Here is an 18821-nt window from a genome sequence, read left to right as displayed (position 1 = left end):
ATCCTCACCTTCGTCTACTAATTTAATATGATGATGAATTAAAAAAGCAACACTCAAAGAAACATATTTTAAAATAAACAAAAAAAAATTGCACACCAAACTATTAATCCAATGACACAGAACTAAACACGATACATAAAACAATCCAATTTTATTACTATAGAGGATCCACTGAAAAAATACCTGCAATTTTGTTATCAGGTAGTAGTTATCATCGGAGCTATTCAATGTCAGTTCACTTATCTTCCAAAGGCAATTTGAATAAATATTTGAAATTAGACAAGCAGATTACAGAATTACATTGTTGTAATATTAATTTATTTAACGAGGAATACATTATACATATAAACTGTCAAATACGATGAATATGATGTTTTAGTGCAAAATTTTAAAAAAAATTGTAAGTATAATAAGTCTTCTTAATTTTCATTAGTAAGAAAAAACCTATACAGGGTGTCCCAGGCTGAGCGTGCATTAGAAGTTTCTAAAGAACCACAATATCTAGATCGGAGATTTTTTGCACATCATTGTTTTACAACGAGATCTGTCGATTAAAAATATTTTCAATATGGCGGCACATTCGGAAATACTGGAAGTTGACAGCAACTTTCTTATTTTAAATGGGTACCCCCATTTTTTATTACATACTTAAATTCTCTGTAAAATTTTATGAATTTTGATATTAAACACTTTATACCTAACATTAACCGTTTTTGAGAATTTTTTTTATATATTTTGGATGAAAAAAACTATCTGTCAAAAAAATTTGTATAGCCTAAAAGTCAAATTTAGTGATTACCACAACCACTGCGACATAACGAGAAGATATGTTGTTACGGGATTTATATTCTCATACATTTCTTTTCTAATTTTATTTATTTTGGGCTCAATATTGTAATTTTAGAGACAATTCTTGAATTTAATTTATTGTTTTATCAAACCTGGAGCATTCGCCATTTCTTTAAAATCTAAAAACAAATTGGTAAAAAATATAATTTCTAGGCTAAAATATGTTTATTTACTGTTGCATTACACTTTTTCTTTTAACAACATAAAAAAGGATCTAATTTCACTGTAAATTTCTCTGTTTCGTACTGCTTTATAGTTCTTCGAAACTAAATACGATGCCTTCTATTTCAACAAGTTAAATTTGGTTTATATTCTCATATTTCACACTGATTCCTTGGAATGTACCATTATTATAAAAATGCTATAGCTTTATCCATGAGTCTTTCTTCTAGAACGATCCGTCTTTGCGTGTAGACACGTTTTGGGATCAAGCCTTGTGCTGATATATGTTCTATAGCAAATTCTGGTAAATAATTATTTAGTGAATAGTTTGCCGTTTGCACTATTAAAGTGGAAGTTTTCCGATTTATCCAATTATTTGAACCGTCTGAATTTGAAGAGAAGAGTTGATGAATGGCCACATGACATCTCAGGCCATTTAATTTGGATTTCATTTAGTTGGATTTAATTTGATTTAATTCTGAATTTAATCTCCATGTAAATTCCATTTTACCTTTTGTACTGTTGGATCTATTATTTCTTGCCGTTGCTGCCGTTTCTTCTTGCCATGAGGTCCCTACGTCACCCGTCCGTGTTCACCATGTGGTTCTGAGCTAACCATCACCTCATCACCTAGCTCATTTGATCCAGAAGACCTTCCGAGACCGACCACTATGGGATGTTGAAGCCAGCTCACAGTCCGCCGTTTCCATAAGCAGTCAAAAGTCAGCAACAATCTGAGTCACCGACCACCGAGATTCTGGAATGTCCTGATAAGTACCCATTTCATTTCATTTTACTGTTTTGAGTTATTTCCGTCGAACAGTCTTATTAGTCATTTATTGAGTTTAAATGCGTATTTAAATTAGTTATGGATTAATTTCTTTAAATTCTACTTGCAGCTCGATCTGTGAACTTACTAGTAAGTATCGCGAGTACGTATTTAGTTTCCGAAATTCATAGCGTAACTATTTTGAGATTTATGAGATCGATATAACCGTATTAAGTTTAGACACTATCGTTCAAGTTACCACTTATGTATTGCTGATACTTTTTGAGCTGTATCGTTTTGTAACTTGCTTTTCATTAATTTTTAATTATTTTCATTAGTATGACTGTTCTGAGTTACTAAGTTTATTTGTTACTATTAGTTTGTTGCTGTCTCTTTTCCTTTATCTTTTAATTCATATACATAGAATAAAAAATAAAAAAAAAATTATTTAATTTAATATACAGTATAGATATGCAAATTATAGTTTTCTGTTGTCATATAGAAAAAAAGGTTTAGTGACACCTGTAATATTTTGTATTTCGTAAATACTTTTATATTTTTTAATTTACCTTTTCTCTTGTTATTTTTATCTTATTTTCTCTTATTTTTTTTCTCATGACAATGTGGCTATCTGTTTAAAAAAATAAATTATTTAAAGAATTTTTTTTTTTTTTTCTTTACTTTTAAAACTCGTTTATAAATTAATCCAAAATATTTTCTTTCAAATGGAAACCGCCAAATTTTTCTTCACTAGTTAAAATAGGTTTATAAATATTTTTTCTCTCAAAACCGGTTAAAGTTAAGGTGTAGAGTGTTTAATATCAGAAATTCATATAAATTTGCACAGAGGAACTTTTAAAGTATGTAATAAACAAAATCGGGGGCACCCATATGTAATAAGAATGTTGCTGTCAACATCAGGTATTTCCGAAAGTGCGCCATATGAAAATATTGTTACGACGATTCCGTGGTCCACTATTTAAACTCACGCCATAAAATACTTTAAACGAGAAATTTTATTTCTCAACTTATACACAATTATAACTTATAAACACACAAACAAAACAAAGAATTTATTAAGATCCTACAAGCTGATCACCCAACAACATACAGAGTGCATTTATACGACACCGCATGTGCGAAGATATCAAAACTTACAAACAAAACGAATATCAGCTCAGTTGTCGATGGCTCCGACTTATATACTCTATTGACTTCTTCTCGAAATTTCCGAAATTTCTGAGAAAATATACCTCCTAATATATACAAGTCTATTGTCTATTCCTTACTCTGCGACTTACTAAAAAGATGCGCCCTGCAAAAGTCCTTTTAATTTCTGGCGGGAACGTTGGGCGGTGTGCAGGCAACCAAGTATACATTTTAATTCTGGCGGATAGGCCTATTTTTCTTGACATTGCCCTCTTCTCAAATTTGATCGTCCCGATCAAGGTTTCCTGCCTGATATCTCTTCAATCGTTCCAGATGAACTACTTTCATCTTACTTCTAGGGCTGCGTTGTATCCGGTACACAACATCATTATCCTCTTGATGACTGTATAAGGACCTTCCCATGCTCGAGTTAACTTTGGGGACCACCCTTTCTTGCGCTGTGGGTTATATAACCATACCGACTATCGTCCTGTTGAAATCCTGTAGAATTAGCTCTGAGGTCGTAACGAGCTTTCATCCGGTAACTGGCTAGCGTAATCTTACTCCTCACGGCCTTATGAATTCCCGATAACCTTTCCTTCAGTTCATCCGCGTAGTCCTCTGCGTTCGTGGTGCTGTCGTCTTGTGATCCGAACACCAAGTCACAAGGCAACCGTAATTCTCGAGCAAATAAAATCTTCGATGCTGAAAGTCCGGTGGTGTTGTGAATTGCACTTCTATATGCCATTAGGAATAGTGGTATATACTGATCCCAATCTCTTTGAAGTTCATCCACCATTTTCGAGAGATGTTCCTCAATGGTCTTATTGAATATCCGAGCATCTCTGCTGTTGTCCTTGTCTTGTGAATACCAAGCTGATCACACATCTTCTGGAGCAGTCTTGACTCGAAGTTGCTTCCTATTGGGCAGTGTGAAGCTCTAAAGAAAAAATCTTCCCCAAATCCCCTAACTTGAAAATAAAAAGGAACCCCAAATTTTAATTTGAATTCAGCTACAGTCGATGCTTCTTGCTTTGGAATGGCAAAAACTTCTGGGCATTTACTGAAATAATCCATCGCTACTAAACCGTACTTGTTGCCCTTGTGCGTTTCAGGAAATGGGCCTGCAATGTCAACAGCGATTCTTTCGAATGCCAGTCCAACGTTATATTGATTCATTTTTCCCCTAGATAGAGTGCTTGGTCCTTGGCTGCCTGCACAAGTTTTACATTATCGACACCATTTCTTGACAACTTCGCAATAATCCACGCCAGTAAAAACGATTCTAGCCTGCTCAAAGGTCATGTTACTACAAGAAGGGCTCCAGTTTTACCACCGTTAATTTCTTCCAATACCTGGTTAACTTTCTTCCTTGGTACCTGTAACTGAGTTGTTACTGTTCTGCCATCCGCACTTTCCCACCTGCGCTTTAACAATCCATTCTCAATCACCAGTGAAGCACTGAAAAGAGAGAGCTTTTTTTTCCACTGAGCCCAGAGAGTTTTGAAAACGAGCCCTCTGTCTGCTATATCCTGCCACGGTGGTTTCTCGCCGTTACCTTCCTGAGCCGTAGTATTGCCCAGATGTCTGGATCTTCCATTAGGTCTTTCCTCAATTGTGTCGTCGTCCACTGTTCATTGGTTCCAAGTTTAAAACTTCTTATCATGACAGTGCCTTCACGTTGTTCCGTTTTACAGCAGTGCTTACAATCGGTTTGACAGGGTCTTTTGGATAAACCGTCTGCGTTACTATGCATTTTTCCAGCACGTTGTTGGATGGTAAAGTGATGCTGCTGGAGCTTCTCGAGCCATCGTGCTATTTGGCCTTCAGTTTGTTTCATCTCCATAAGCCATTTGAGAGACGCATGATCTGTCCTAATAAAAATTCTTGGCCATACCGATATTTATGAAAATGATCAACTGCTTTTACAATTGCCAGCAGCTCCTTCCGGGTAACGCAGTAATTCCTTTCTTGTTTGGATAGAACTCGACTGTAATATTCTATCAGTCGTTCTTCGCCATCTTGCGCTTGTGATAGCACTGCACCGATGCGATGTTGCTGGCGTCGGTATCCAGGATATACTTCCCTTGTTGTTGCGGGTGGGCTAGAATAGGACTTGAACATAAAGCCGCCTTGAGTCTTCCCAAGGCTACATCACAATCGCTGTTCCATTCGTAGCCGACTTCATCACCTGTAAGTCTATGTAAGGGTGCAGCTATATTGGCAAATCCCTTGACAAATCTTCTGTAATAGGTCCATAAACCCAGAAAACTTCTAAGTTAATGTTTGTCGCGAGGTTTAGGCCATTCCTTGATCGCAGCGATTTTCTTCCGGTCGGTGTAAATTCCGTCTGCCGAGACTACATGACCTAAGAATTCCACTTGTCGCTGTAATAAGCTACACTTCTTCGTGTTTAAGTTACAGGTGAGCTATTCGTATGCGCCAGAAGACTTCTTTAAATTTTCGCCAAATGCCCTCAAAAAGTTCTCCCATAAACCAAAACATGTCGCGGTAAACCAAGCAACGTTTCCAATAATAGCCTCTTAACACCTACCTCCATGAAACGTTCGAAAGTGGCTGGAGAATTGCATAATCCAAACGGCATGACCTTGAATTGGTATAGGCCGCTTCCTGTAGAAAAAGCCGTCTTTTCTTTGTTCCTCGTCTAGACCAACTTGCCGGTATCCACTCTTTAAGTCGAGAGTTGAGAACCAGCACGAACCTGTGAGAGTTGTTAATGTGTCATCTATACGTGGCAGTGGGTAGCTATCCTTCATAGTGACGTCATTGAGCTTCCTATATTCCACGCAGAATCGTGTACTGCCATCTTTCTTCGTCACCAAAACAACAGGAAATGACCATGGACTCGATGATTCTTCGATAACTCCATCTTCTAGCATATTATCTACCATTGTCTCCAATTCTTGTTGTTTGGAAAGGGGCACCCTTCTAGGACGTTTTCGAATCGGCTGAGCATGACCAGTATTAATCCGGTGCCTCACAAAATCCGTTCTTCAACTGTTGTTCTTCTCAAAAAACTGCCATGCTCTAGCAGGAACCGCTTGGCCTTCTGTTTCTCCTCCGGTGTTAGGTGATCCCATGGTTGTTCTAGATGTTTTAGTGTCTCTTGGGATGCCTTTTGTATAACAGCTGACGACACTTCATCACATCGTGTGACACTTCTTACAGGTCGCAGATGGCTATCTTGACACCTTTTATTGGATCTGACACCAATTCGGGAAAACTCGCAATTCAGATCGGTATATTCTTTCGGTGTTCACCAAATGATTTTCACTACTAAGTACTTATCGGTTTCTTGTCGCCACTTTGTACCAGTCCAACACAGCACCCAGCGATTTTTCTCCATTCCGAATACGATCTTCTCGGTATTAACAGGTATCACCACAGTTTCGGCTGATCTTACATCCATTCATCCTGGTCCCTCGTCTGGAGATAAAATAAACTCTTCATTTCCGATATACAGGATATTTCTCTGGTGATCGAACGAAATCCATGTTGAAGAAATCACATCGTCATAGCCCAAGATGAAGTCACTTCATATCTGCACTTAAAACGCTAATGCTAGAACTTCAATTTCCTACTTACAGTTTTCGAGATATGCCCCTCCCCTACAACGGCCATTTCCCCCGGAACTGTACGTAAACACACTCTTCTTCTCAGAGGCATAAGCTTCAATCCTTGCACTGAGTTGCCCGCACCAACGATACCAAAGCGCCAGTGTCCACTGTAATTCGGATTCCCTTTCCATTAACTTTCCCGTCGATCACCAAAACGTCAAGCGGTCTTCTAGCTTCTAAATGGAAAAAATCCTGGAGGCTCTGTTCTCCCCAGTCAATACTCGCTCATTACTATTTATTTTCTGGTGCCTATGTTCTCTGGATCGCATTTGGACGCGGCAATCCCGTTTAATGTGGCCACTCCTGCCACATCTAAAGCAACTTATGTCCTGGGATATTCTATGGTTCTCTGTCTGGGTGCTGTTGCTACTCTTGTTCACTAGTAACTCACATAGTTTGTAACGTCTCCTCCAACGATGGAGAATTCCGGGCTGTTTCCGCGAACGTTACCGGATCTTATCTCGGTCCTAGGGATGGTGCCCAAAAAGCAGCTTCAATTCCAGCGACCTGACCAGTGCTTCGCTTCTGGTAGAAAATCGGGATTTTTGCAGCGCCCTCTGTAATTTGTTGTCCCTCAGTCCGCTTATAAAGCACTGAGCAGCGTGTTCCTCCCTAAATCCTTCCTGTGCTTCTGGATATGCCAGTTGTACCAGCCGACGTAAGTTTGCTTCGAATTCCTGCAGACTTTCTCCGGACCTCTGCAGGCGTGTCTTGATTTGGGCCTGGTAAAGTTGACGTCGATGTGGCGCATATTTTTCTGTCCAGTCAGCAACCAATTTTTCGTATTCCTGCTGTTGGGGTGCAGGAATAGTTTGCAGCAGTTCCAAGGAAGGGCCACGCAGCGCGATGACAAGTGCTGCTGCTTTCTCCTGGTCGGTCCATCCGTTGGTAGCGGCGGCTGCTTCAAACTGGCGGTGGTACATTGTCCATGTGGTTTGTCCATCGTAGGTCGGTGCCTTGAGGTTTGCAGTTCCAGGAACGCCAGGTGTCCTTGCATGTGCCTTGGTCTTCTGTAGGTCCTTCTCTAATTTTTCCATTTCCTGCTGAAGGCGATCCTCCAGATCTTCTACGAACGGGGGCTTCTTGAAGGTGTATCTGTATTTTCCAGACTTTCGAAGTTATTTTTAAGACTATTTTGGATCTTCGTCTTTTTTTTCCCTATGACGTCGCTCCTCCAAACGTATTTCTAAATTACCTAATATTTCTCAAGTCGGTTGCCCTGTTCTTCTTGTTTATCTTGTTGTCGTTTGAATTTTTAAATCTCAAAAATTCTCTCAAGCCGGTCCTGTTCTTCTTGTTTGCCTTGTTGTCGTTGAATTTCCAAATCTTCGAAAATTTTATCAAGCCGGTCGGTTCTTCTTCTTTGTCCTGTTGTCGTTGAATTTTCATACCTTCTAAAATTTTCCTCAAGGCTGTCCTGTTCTTCTTCTTTGTCTTGTTGTCGTGAATTTTCAAATCTTGAAAATTGTTTGTCTTTGATTTTCCAGAATTTTCAGTAGGCGGTCTTGTTCTTCTGCTTTCTCTTTTCGCAGCTTCTCTTGTTCTTCTGCCTTTCCTTCTATATTCCTCAATAAAATCGCCTAATAGTTTGCTTACTTCCTCCATTTTCTTTGCCTGCTCCCTTGTACCAACCACAAAAATACATTAAAAAAAAAAAAAAAAAAAAAAAAAAAAAAATTCTTCTTAAAATCCTCTTTAATCGCACTTCCGACACCAAATTGGTACATGATGCCGTGGGTCCACTTAATTTTTAAACTCACGATAGAAAATATTTAACGAATTTTTTTGTCTCACTTTAAGTCACAGATTATAGACTATAACACACAACAAACTAACTATTTATAAGATTCCTCCACCAAATTGTCCGATTTTCAATTTCAACGCGGTATATTCAAATTCCACACCACACTGTTCAGTTGTCATGGCCCGCTATATACTCTATGACTGCTCTCGAAATTTCCCCAAGTTCCGGAAAGCGTACTTCTTCATACCAGAAAATTCTATTGTCTGATTCTCTTACTTCTCGACTTGACAAAAAGATGGCGCCTGAAAAAGTCCTTTAATTTCTGGCGGATACGTTGCGGTTGTGAAGGCAACCAGTAATACATTTTTAATTTCTGGCGGAAGCGCCATTTCGACAATTTATGTAAAATCGTAGATTCGTTGTGAACAACAATGAACATATGAGCAAAAAACTGCAACTCGATATAGTGTGTTCTAGAAAAGAGTTCTCTAGAAACTTCAATGCACGCTCAGCCTGGGACAACTTGTATACGTGCGCAGAATACATTGAAAAAAATATAAGTTTTTTTTTAAATTTATTTTACAACAGAATTTATTGATACATTAGAGTAATTTTTAATAAAGAAATTGTAAAAAATTTTTTTTTTTTTTTTTTTTTTTTAAAAAAAAGTAATTTGCAAAAACAGTTTATTAATATAAATGGTTTACTAAATGAATTATTTTACAATGATTTTTGTGAGTTTAAAAAATTAAGTTAAATCAATAAATATAATCTTGTAGTAAATGTGCAATGTCTCTGGACATATTCCAACCTGTGTGAATTTACACTCACTGACTTCTTGTGAAGCGAAGGTAGTAAATAATCGACGAGAGAAACAACGAAATGACGAAGAACATTTCTTAATCTAATTAGTTTTTTGAACAGGTGGGAGTCTCAGTGCGTGGGTGATTAGTGTTATTATAATTTAAGGGTAAGTATATTATACTAATTAAGTTTATATGTAGTTTCTGTATACATAATGCCAGCCCCCTTAGAAAACACAATCTCCATTTATTATAATTATTTGCATTTTAGTTTCCAACGAAAGATATGAAATAGAAAGAGATTTAAATTAAAAATATTTTAGTTTAATAAAAACAAACCTAGCCTCTCACTAGTTGATAAAAATACTTAGAAACGTAGGTATCAGGGTTAATGATTTCTGAAAATTCGACTTTTCAGGTGGCGAAAGATACGTCAAAATATTTTCAATGCCGTTTGATACAGAGTTATCCCGTGGTCAGAAAAAGAATTTTTGAAGAATGTCAAATTATAAACTTGTGTATAGCGCTAAAATAATACAACAATTATTAGGTATCCAAAGGATAAAACACCCTCCACTGGAAAGGTCGGGTATCTTAATGAATTTTCTGTAAAGATTGTAATCAAGAAATTATGTTGGGCCAAACAGGAAGAACAAGATAACTAGAATTTAAAGATTTAGCTCCCCAGATAATATATGGTAGATCGGATAAAATCTTGCGTTGGCAGAACATTTGTTGATAAAGAACATCTGTATAGATTTTAATAATTTAAAATTAATAAACATAGTCTCAAATTCAGGCAATAGATGCATATTGAAAAGCTCAAAATTAATAAATGGAAAATAGCTATGAAGCATGAGACAAAGTACAATCCTTCAAGTTTCTTTGTTCCTACTACTCTAGTAGCGAAAATCTAACTGTTACGCTCGGTGGGCCCTGACTCGGTTTGTTTAATCTTGCCACGCCCACTTCGTGCCCACTGAGTGAGTAATTAATAAACGCCAAATTGTAGATATGTATTATATTTTAATCATCTGCTGATATTGCCAACAATGGTAGCGAAACGCGCGTCGCCAGTGTAACAGTAAAAGTGTTTTTGGTGTAATTGTGGTGATTAGTGTTTTATTTGTGCGTGTAACATCAAGGTTCTTCCCACAACGCTCAACTGTAATGATTGTAATGATATTAAAAGATAAATTTATCAAATGAATAAGTAAATTCTAATGAGATAACACATTGTAAATAAATTCACAAAGAATATGGGTGAATATAAAGATTAAGGATTATAACATAATTACATACATGCCACAAATTAGCTATACAGCGATTTTACAAACGAGTTGTAAAACTAGAGAACGGATGGTAAATTTACTACAATAATCTGTGGCAAGAAATAACCCTCAATATTGTTATTAAATTCACAAATTATTTTTTTCAGTGTATGGTAAACTTGATAAGCAAAGACAGGAATGTTGTCAAACTGTAGTGGATCTACTCACAGGGTAAGTTTAATAAGCATCTAAAACTGATGAGATTGACGGACGAAGTCATGTCTAGATTTTGTCACTAAGAAAATGAAATGCCAGAATACAGTTTATGTCAGTGCGACAGCCTGGCAAATGTGCGGTTCCTTGTATTAGGCAATAATAAACCACTGATAAAGAACTACATATATGGAAGGTTCAGTCTACAAGTTATTAGACTGAAAAAATGATAGGTCTAGAGAATGTAATCTAGACATCAGAAATGGCTCACAATGAATCTGTAAAGGTCGCAGGCTGATAACCACTTCAAACAAATCTAATCTAATCTGGTCGGATACTGCTATATAAATGCGTGTGTGAATTTAATGATTATTATGGTTTCCGTAGATCCTCTGCGTCATTGCTTGCAGATTCAGGAGTAGATTTATTAACTGTTAAAAGACATGGTGGTTGGTGCTCTAACACAGTGCAAAGAAATAAGACAGTCCAAAGAAAATAAGAAAAAAGTGTCATGCAATATTTTGGGTAACATTTCTGGCAATGATGGGTCTTCAACAAGTTCAAGCACTCAGGAAATAAATTTACTTTCTAAAAAATTCAACTCACCTGTCATCGTCTGGAATTAATTTAACCAATTGTACTGATATTATAATTAATGTTTACAATAAATAACGTATTTAGGTACCTTTTTTTGCTTGTTTCTTATTTTAAAATTTGCTTGTTATTATGAATTCATAATAGCACTAGCAGAAGTGTCTAGCCCTAGCAGCCAACTATTAAGCTTGACCAATCAGGTTGGTTAGCGTGGCTATTTGGAGGATGTTAATTCATTTGTGTTTGTCAAAAACTCCAACGTGATTGGCCGGGCTTAATAGTTGCCTGCTAGGGCTAGACACAAGTGCACTAGTGCTATTATGAAAGCCATAATGACATCCAAATGACAATGTTAAATGTGTCATAATGAGACATTGTCGTAAATTAAATTTGGACTAAATAATTTAATTAATTTTACGAAATACTACCTACTTAGCATTATGCATAAATCGCACTGGTATTGCAGAGCAATAGCTTTAAATTTTATTTTTATTGTACGTCATTCTCTGAATGTATTAACATACCAAGATATTATCGCACAAAGTACCTATTCTTTCTAAGAAAAATTCTTTAATTTGAAACAATCTATGTGCGCTGCATAAAAAATAATAAAGACGCATGTTAGTTGTATATGTTGTAAAATTTAAACATTATAATATACTAAGTAAACTTTGATATTTTATTGTTATTGTTTTAATGTTTCTAACATATAAACTCATCTGAGGATTGCTTCGTTTTTGGCAGGTAGTACCAGATTTATTTTAAGGTATAAACAAATTCTTGATTATATTTGCAAATCAAATGCACATTAATTCTATGAAATTCACATTACATGCAGGGTTTCCCAATATTCCGTGGACATAGAACTACTACGTATTTTTGGAATCAAAATAAGTTCATTGGACACAATTTACCTCTATACAGAAGTGCTTCGTTTGTCCGCTAGAGGGCATCAAACTTTAAAAAAATAAACACAGTTCTTCAGATATTTTAAGAACGGTTATTCCGACTTGTATGAGATTTTGGGTGGGTATGTTTTGCTAAGTGCTGTAACATTTGATTTTCACAAAAAATTGACAAAAAAAGTACGGGAAGGATGAAAACTATTATGGAAACTATATAGAGAAAACCTATTTCCTGACTAGATAGAGCAAAACCGACATAGATGTCATGGGCTCGATTTCTGAGACACGTTTAATGGCACAAACCGCCTGTTGGTATTTTCACTGCCAACTGAGATACGGGGTCTTTTAGAATTTTTTACCATTTTGAAAATTTCCCATAACTTTTTTATTTCGCGGAATAATAAAATTCTGTAAACACGTTCTTAAAGCACTTTTTTAAGCACAATCCAGTGGCGTAGTGAGTTTCTTTCTATGCTTGCTTTTTTTGTCAAAAATAATAAAAAATATAATTTTTTAAATGGAAATCATAGTTGGCTATGATCTTAAAAACATGCTGGCGTTTAACCATTTCGAACGTTATAAAGTTATGGGTACCTATTTCTAAGAATGAGATAAATATTAGGTTTTTCATCTTTGTATCGAAGCGTGTCTTGATTTTGTGTTGACCTAGTTGTCTAGTTATTTTTTATTGCAATTTAATATTCTACAGGGTTGTTCACCACATACGACACGGTGTATTCTAGCTAAACGATTAGATTTTTACAAAGTTTAAGTTTTGGGTTCGTTGAGGTACAATTTAAAATTATTTTTACAAGATACAGAGTGTCCCAAATAAGTAAAAAATATTATAGTTGTATTTTTTTAAATGAAACACCCTGTATATTATTCTATTTTTGGATTCTACGATTGAAATAAAGGTAAAAAAATTTGATTAAGGTTTATCACACTTAAACCTTTTTATGAAATTGCAGTAAAAATTTTAAGGCTTAATTTCTCCAAGGGTATCAAAGTTTTTAATACTAAATATTTACTGAAGATTATTTATTGATCAGATATTGTGTTGCAATAATAAACATTTTACTAACTTATACAGAGTGTCCAAAAATTTATATTAAATAATTACTGGCTTTAAATTTGGCTATAACTTGTTTAATTTAAATGGAACACTCTATATTTTACGTGAATCAGATGCACAATGTAATTGTCTATCAAATTGTATTATATACCATTTTTACCCATCCCTTCAAGTTTTCGTAGAAAATGCGTTTCCCTTATAATTTATCTCATTTATCAATATACCTATGGAATATTGATTTCAGATTTTTTATAGCACCATATATGTACAAAAATATACAGGTGGTAAATATTGCAAACCCATTGGCATATAAAAAAACTATTTAAATCTTGTAAAGTGAGTATAACAATTAAATATCCCACCATTATTTTCGACCAAAAACACCAAACATTTTAGTTAATTACATACTTTAAATTGTTTTAATTACTGTTGTTCTAAATAAATATGCATTTGGCCTAGAAATCAATATAATAATAAGTTATGAAATGAACGTCTCTGTTTTTTAAAAAATAAACATTCGTCAAAAATGAAATACAATATATAAAGTGTTACTTTTACCACACTGTCTAAATACACACAAAATTCAGTTTTTTTGTATTTGAGCAATTATTATTAATCAACGTGAACAGTCAATTAATGTAGTTTGAATACTGGGATCATATTAATTGGTCCTCTTAACAAAAAATATTTAAACAGTTTTTATTTTTTAATTAAATAAGCTGAACTATAGCGACAATATTAGTATCTGCATCCATATTTGAAAATTTGTTACATCTTTTAAAATAAGCTAAAATGTCAATTCCATGGGTATAGTGATAAATGAAGTCTAAATTATAAGAAAATGCATTTTATACGAAAACTTGAAGAGATGGGTAAAAAATGGTATATTACAATTTCATAGACAATTACATTGTGCATTTACGTAAAATATATAGGGTGTTCCATTTAAATTAGACAAGTTATTGCCGTTTAAAGCTAGTAATTATTTAATATAAATTTGGATATTTTTGGACACTCTGTATAAGGTAGTAAAATGTTTATTATAGCAACACAATATCTGATCAATAAATAATCTTCAGTAATAATTTAGTATTAAAAACTTTGATACTCTTGGAGAAATGAAGCCTTAAAATATTTACTGCAATTTCATAAATTGAAAATATATTTCAAAAAACGGTAAGGCTTTAAGTGTGATAAACCTTAATCAAATTTTACCTTTTATTTCAATCGTAGAACTAAAAATAAAATAATATACAGGGTGTTCCATTTAAAAAAATACAACTATAATATTTTTTACTTATTTGGGACACTCTGTATCTTGTAAAAATAATTTTAAATTGTAGCTCTTATAGTCCTTCAACCAACCCAAAACTTAAAATTTGTAAAAATCTAATCGTTTAGCTACAATACTCCGTGTCGTATGTGGTGAACAACCCTGTATATTATTATTTATCTGCATAATTAAAGACTTTTGAAAAGGTAAATTAACAGTCTATATTAGTTTTAGTAATTACAATTGAAATCGATACAATAAACAAAGAACAGAGCTAAAAATCGTATTTTTTGAGCGACGAATATACTTTTCTAAAAAAATCATCTAAGACGTACAAACTGAGCAACTCCTTGTTGAATATATAATAAACATCTTTTTCGCACTGAGTTACAGCGATTTATTAGGCGAATTGGTGTAATAAGTCCAAAAGCTTGCCTAGTAGCCTTCTGCAATTCTTCTCTCGTTCCAATGGTTCTTCTCTTATATATAAGGTCTTTTAATTTCCCACATAAAAAAAGTCGAAAGAAGTTAAACCACAGGACCTAGCAGATCAAGATATGGGGCCCCTTGTTCCAATCCGATTCTCTCTAAATTCTCCATTTAATGGCGTTTTAATTGTAATTGGTAAAACTAATAAAGAATGTTGATTTATCTTTTCAAAAGTCTTTAATTTTGCAGAAAAATAATAATTTAGAATATTAAATTGCGATTAAAAATAATTAGGCAACTAGGTCAACACAAAATCAAGGCCCGCTTTGATACAAATATAAAAAAACTCTAATATTCCTCTCATTGTTAGAAAAAAATACCCATAACTTTATATCGTTGGAAAGGGTTAAACATCAACATTGTTTAAGTTCATAGCCAACTATGATTTCCATTTAAATAATTATATTTTTTATTATTTCTGACAAAAAGAGCAAGTATAGAAAAAAACTGACTACGCCACTGGATTGTGCTTAAAAAAGTGCTTTAAGAATGTCTTTACAGCATTTTATTATTCGAGGAAATAAAAAAAATATGGGCAATTTTCAAAATGGTAAGAAATTCAAAAGACCCCGTATCTCAGTTGGCAGTGAAAATATCAACAGGCGGTTTATGACATTAAACGTGTCTCAGAAATCGACCACTGACATCTACGTCGGTTTTGCTCTATCTCGTCTGGAAATAGGTTTTCTCTGTTAAAACAGACCAATTTCGACCACCCTGTATATACATTTCAGTAGAAATATTTTCCAACTCCACCGATTTTTTTTTTCGTATAATTGTCCTAGTATTTATTAAATATTTGTCTCTTGTAAAAGAAACGCCACCACGAGTCCACAATAAGCGCTTTTAAAGATATCTACAACAAAACTTTATCAAAACGTAAAATGCAATTCCGCTTTCTGCATAATTGAGTGCATTTTTATGATCACACGGTATTTAAGTTTAAGTAGTTTGGTTTAGGTTGTCTATTTTTAGATAAGCAAATCTCTCACTGGGAAACATTTAATTCAATTCATTTAATTTGCTTTTATGGCCTATAACAAGCTCATTCTATAAAGTTATTCGGCTATAGTCAAACAATGTTCTTAGTAAGTAAATAAGTTAATTTAATACGCGAGCTGTAATAAAGAATGTACAGGGTTTGTTTTCAGATATATTTAGTGCGATACCTTGCAGGCTTACCTATTGGAGTACACTGTAAACATAATAGAATCTCTAGAACATCAAATAGGTATATTTCGTAGATAAGCATACAAAATGCTTGAAAAGAAAATTCATTTATTAAACACTAAACAGTTCACAAAATTAAATTACTTTTTAATTATAAAATGGATACAATTTGCCCTACGTTCTTCACCCCTGTCCAATAATTCTGGGGATTCGGAATATTTAAATTATTGTTACGGATTCCGTGGGTCCACTATTTAAACTCACGATAAAATACTTAACGAATTTATTTGTCTCACTCTGTACACACAACTTATACTATTTACAACACAATTTATGCAACTACTATTACTCTAACGGTATTTCGCGGTATTATCAAACTTCAGACTTCAGACTATCTTCAGACTGGTCCAACTGTCAAAGCGCGGGCCTTATATACCCCCTGGCGATGGTTTCTGGAATTTTCTAAAGAATTCTGTAATTTTCTTTTACTTTATGGCGAATTCGCCAGGTTATGCAACCAGTAATACACCTTGACCTTAACATTTTCTTTTACTTTCTGGCGAATTCGCCAGTTATGCAACCAGTAATACACCTTGACCTTAACATTGCCCCCTTCTCAAATTTGATCGTCCCGATCAAGGTTTCCTGTCTGGTATCTCTTCAATCGATCCAGATGAACTACTTTCATCTTACTTCTAGGGCTGCGTTGAATCCGGTACACAACGTCATTTATCCTCTTGATGACTGTATAAGGACCTTCCCATGCTGGAGTTAACTTTGGGGACCTTCCTTTCTTGCGGTGTGGGTTATACAACCACACCCTATCGTCCTGTTGAAATCCCGTAGAATTAGCTCTGAGGTGGTAACGAGCTTTCATCCGATTACTGGCTAGCGCAATCTTACTTCTAACGGTCTGATGAATTTCCAATAACCTTTCCTTCAGTTCATCCGCGTAGTCCTCTACGTTCGTGGTGCTGTCGTCTGGTGATCCGAACACCAAGTCACAAGGCAACAGAATACATTAATATCAAAATATACATTAATATCAACATACCTTCAACCATATCGCCAAATGAACTTCTTGCTTCTGGGTGTCTTAACAAACTCTTAGGCGTCATAATGACTAAAGGTTTCCTGAATGGTAGAGCAATTTACCTTCTCAACAAATGGAACATATTAGCAGGCGTAGTGCAATTGGCAATTACCCAATTAATATCGTGTAGTGGACGCACTGCAAAATCTTCAGTTTCCGAGAGAAATCATACAAAATGCTTGAAAAGAAAATTCATTTATTAAACACTAAACAGTTCACAAAATTAAATTACTTTTTAATTATAAAATGGATACAATTTGCCCTACGTTCTTCACCCCTGTCCAATAATTCTGGGGATTCGGAATATTTAAATTATTGTTACGGATTCCGTGGGTCCACTATTTAAACTCACGATAAAATACTTAACGAATTTATTTGTCTCACTCTGTACACACAACTTATACTATTTACAACACAATTTATGCAACTACTATTACTCTAACGGTATTTCACGGTATTATCAAACTTCAGACTATCTTCAGACTGGTCCAACTGTCAAAGCGCGGGCCTTATATACCCCCTGGCGATGGTTTCTGGAATTTTCTAAAGAATTCTGTAATTTTCTTTTACTTTCTGACGAATTCGCCAGGTTATGCAACCAGTAATACACCTTGACCTTAACATTTTCTTTTATTTTCTGGCGAATTCGCCAGTTATGCAACCAGTAATACACCTTGACCTTAACATTATGTTTATTATTCCTATCAGATTCCTATCAGAACATGATTATTTTCAATTCTCCCTTAAGAGTCCATTTCACTAATGCGAAGAAGTAACAAAATAAGCGTTCGGCATTTAACGTTTTATGTAAAACTGGCTAGGTATTTTTACACAAATGAAGAAGGAAATTAAAGATAAAGGATTATACTATATCCGTATTGTATCACATTTTTAGACAATTTCTTTATTTTTAAGATTTTGATGGTCGAACATCAACAAAATATTCCTTATGTTTGGACTAAATTTTCTCGAAAATAAAGACATATTTTAAAATTCCGTTAAAATACGGAAATAGATTGAAGTTTTGTGATTACAGTGATATACAGGGTGAGTTTCCTACGATGTTCTCTATGGGTATTTCGGAAACTACTGGAGATAGAGAGTCAGTTAAATGGGGAAAGAATTGCAGTTTTATGGGGTCATAAATATGCGCCTTTCAGATTTTTGAAAAAGTTCATGGCCACTAGATATTTCGAAAAAAACAAATTTTGGCTATTTTAAAAATTGTCCCTAATTCCATTATAATCTATTTTAGACAAAAAGTTTTCAGATAAAAGTTGTAGATAATCACATCCCTAATGAGATTGTGTTCTCCGATTTTTTCTAAAGCCTGTCATTTTTGACATATGACACAAACATATGTATTTTTAAATAGAAACCATAGTTGGCCATGAATTCATAAAAAGGGCCATTTTTTAAGCTTTTCAGCGATATAAGCTATAATATGTTTCTTTCACAAAATTACTGAGTTATAGCCAATTCTTATCTTTCTTGACTAATTTCACTTAGTTAGCCATGGAAACAAGTTCAATCGTCGTTGCTCTCAGAAATATGAAATTGTCACATTCAATCTTTGTAAATTAAAATAAACAAAAATTGTAAATAAGAGTTTTTCAAATGAAGA

General features: G+C 34.6%; 1 protein-coding gene across 2 annotated transcripts in view; it reads right to left on the bottom strand.

Annotated features, from left to right (window-relative positions):
• The window catches only part of LOC115890806 (zinc transporter 1), a 97825-nt gene that overhangs the window by 46669 nt on the left and 32335 nt on the right, over positions 1 to 18821 (bottom strand). The window contains exon 1 of one of the 2 annotated variants that reach the window (XM_030911164.1): positions 9 to 160. The exons of the other annotated variant lie outside the window; for it this stretch is intronic. The gene's annotated coding sequence lies outside the window, so the exon portion shown is untranslated. Of the gene's footprint in view, positions 1 to 8; positions 161 to 18821 lie in introns of those variants that run through there. 2 annotated transcript variants of the gene reach the window in all.

Source organism: Sitophilus oryzae, unplaced genomic scaffold (assembly GCF_002938485.1).
Source record: "Sitophilus oryzae breed Bouriz unplaced genomic scaffold, Soryzae_2.0 scaffold_1178_pilon_pilon, whole genome shotgun sequence".
Classification (NCBI taxonomy): domain Eukaryota; kingdom Metazoa; phylum Arthropoda; class Insecta; order Coleoptera; family Curculionidae; genus Sitophilus; species Sitophilus oryzae.
The sequence above is the reverse complement of the archived record's forward strand: the minus strand, read 5'-3'. Positions and strand labels throughout refer to the sequence as shown.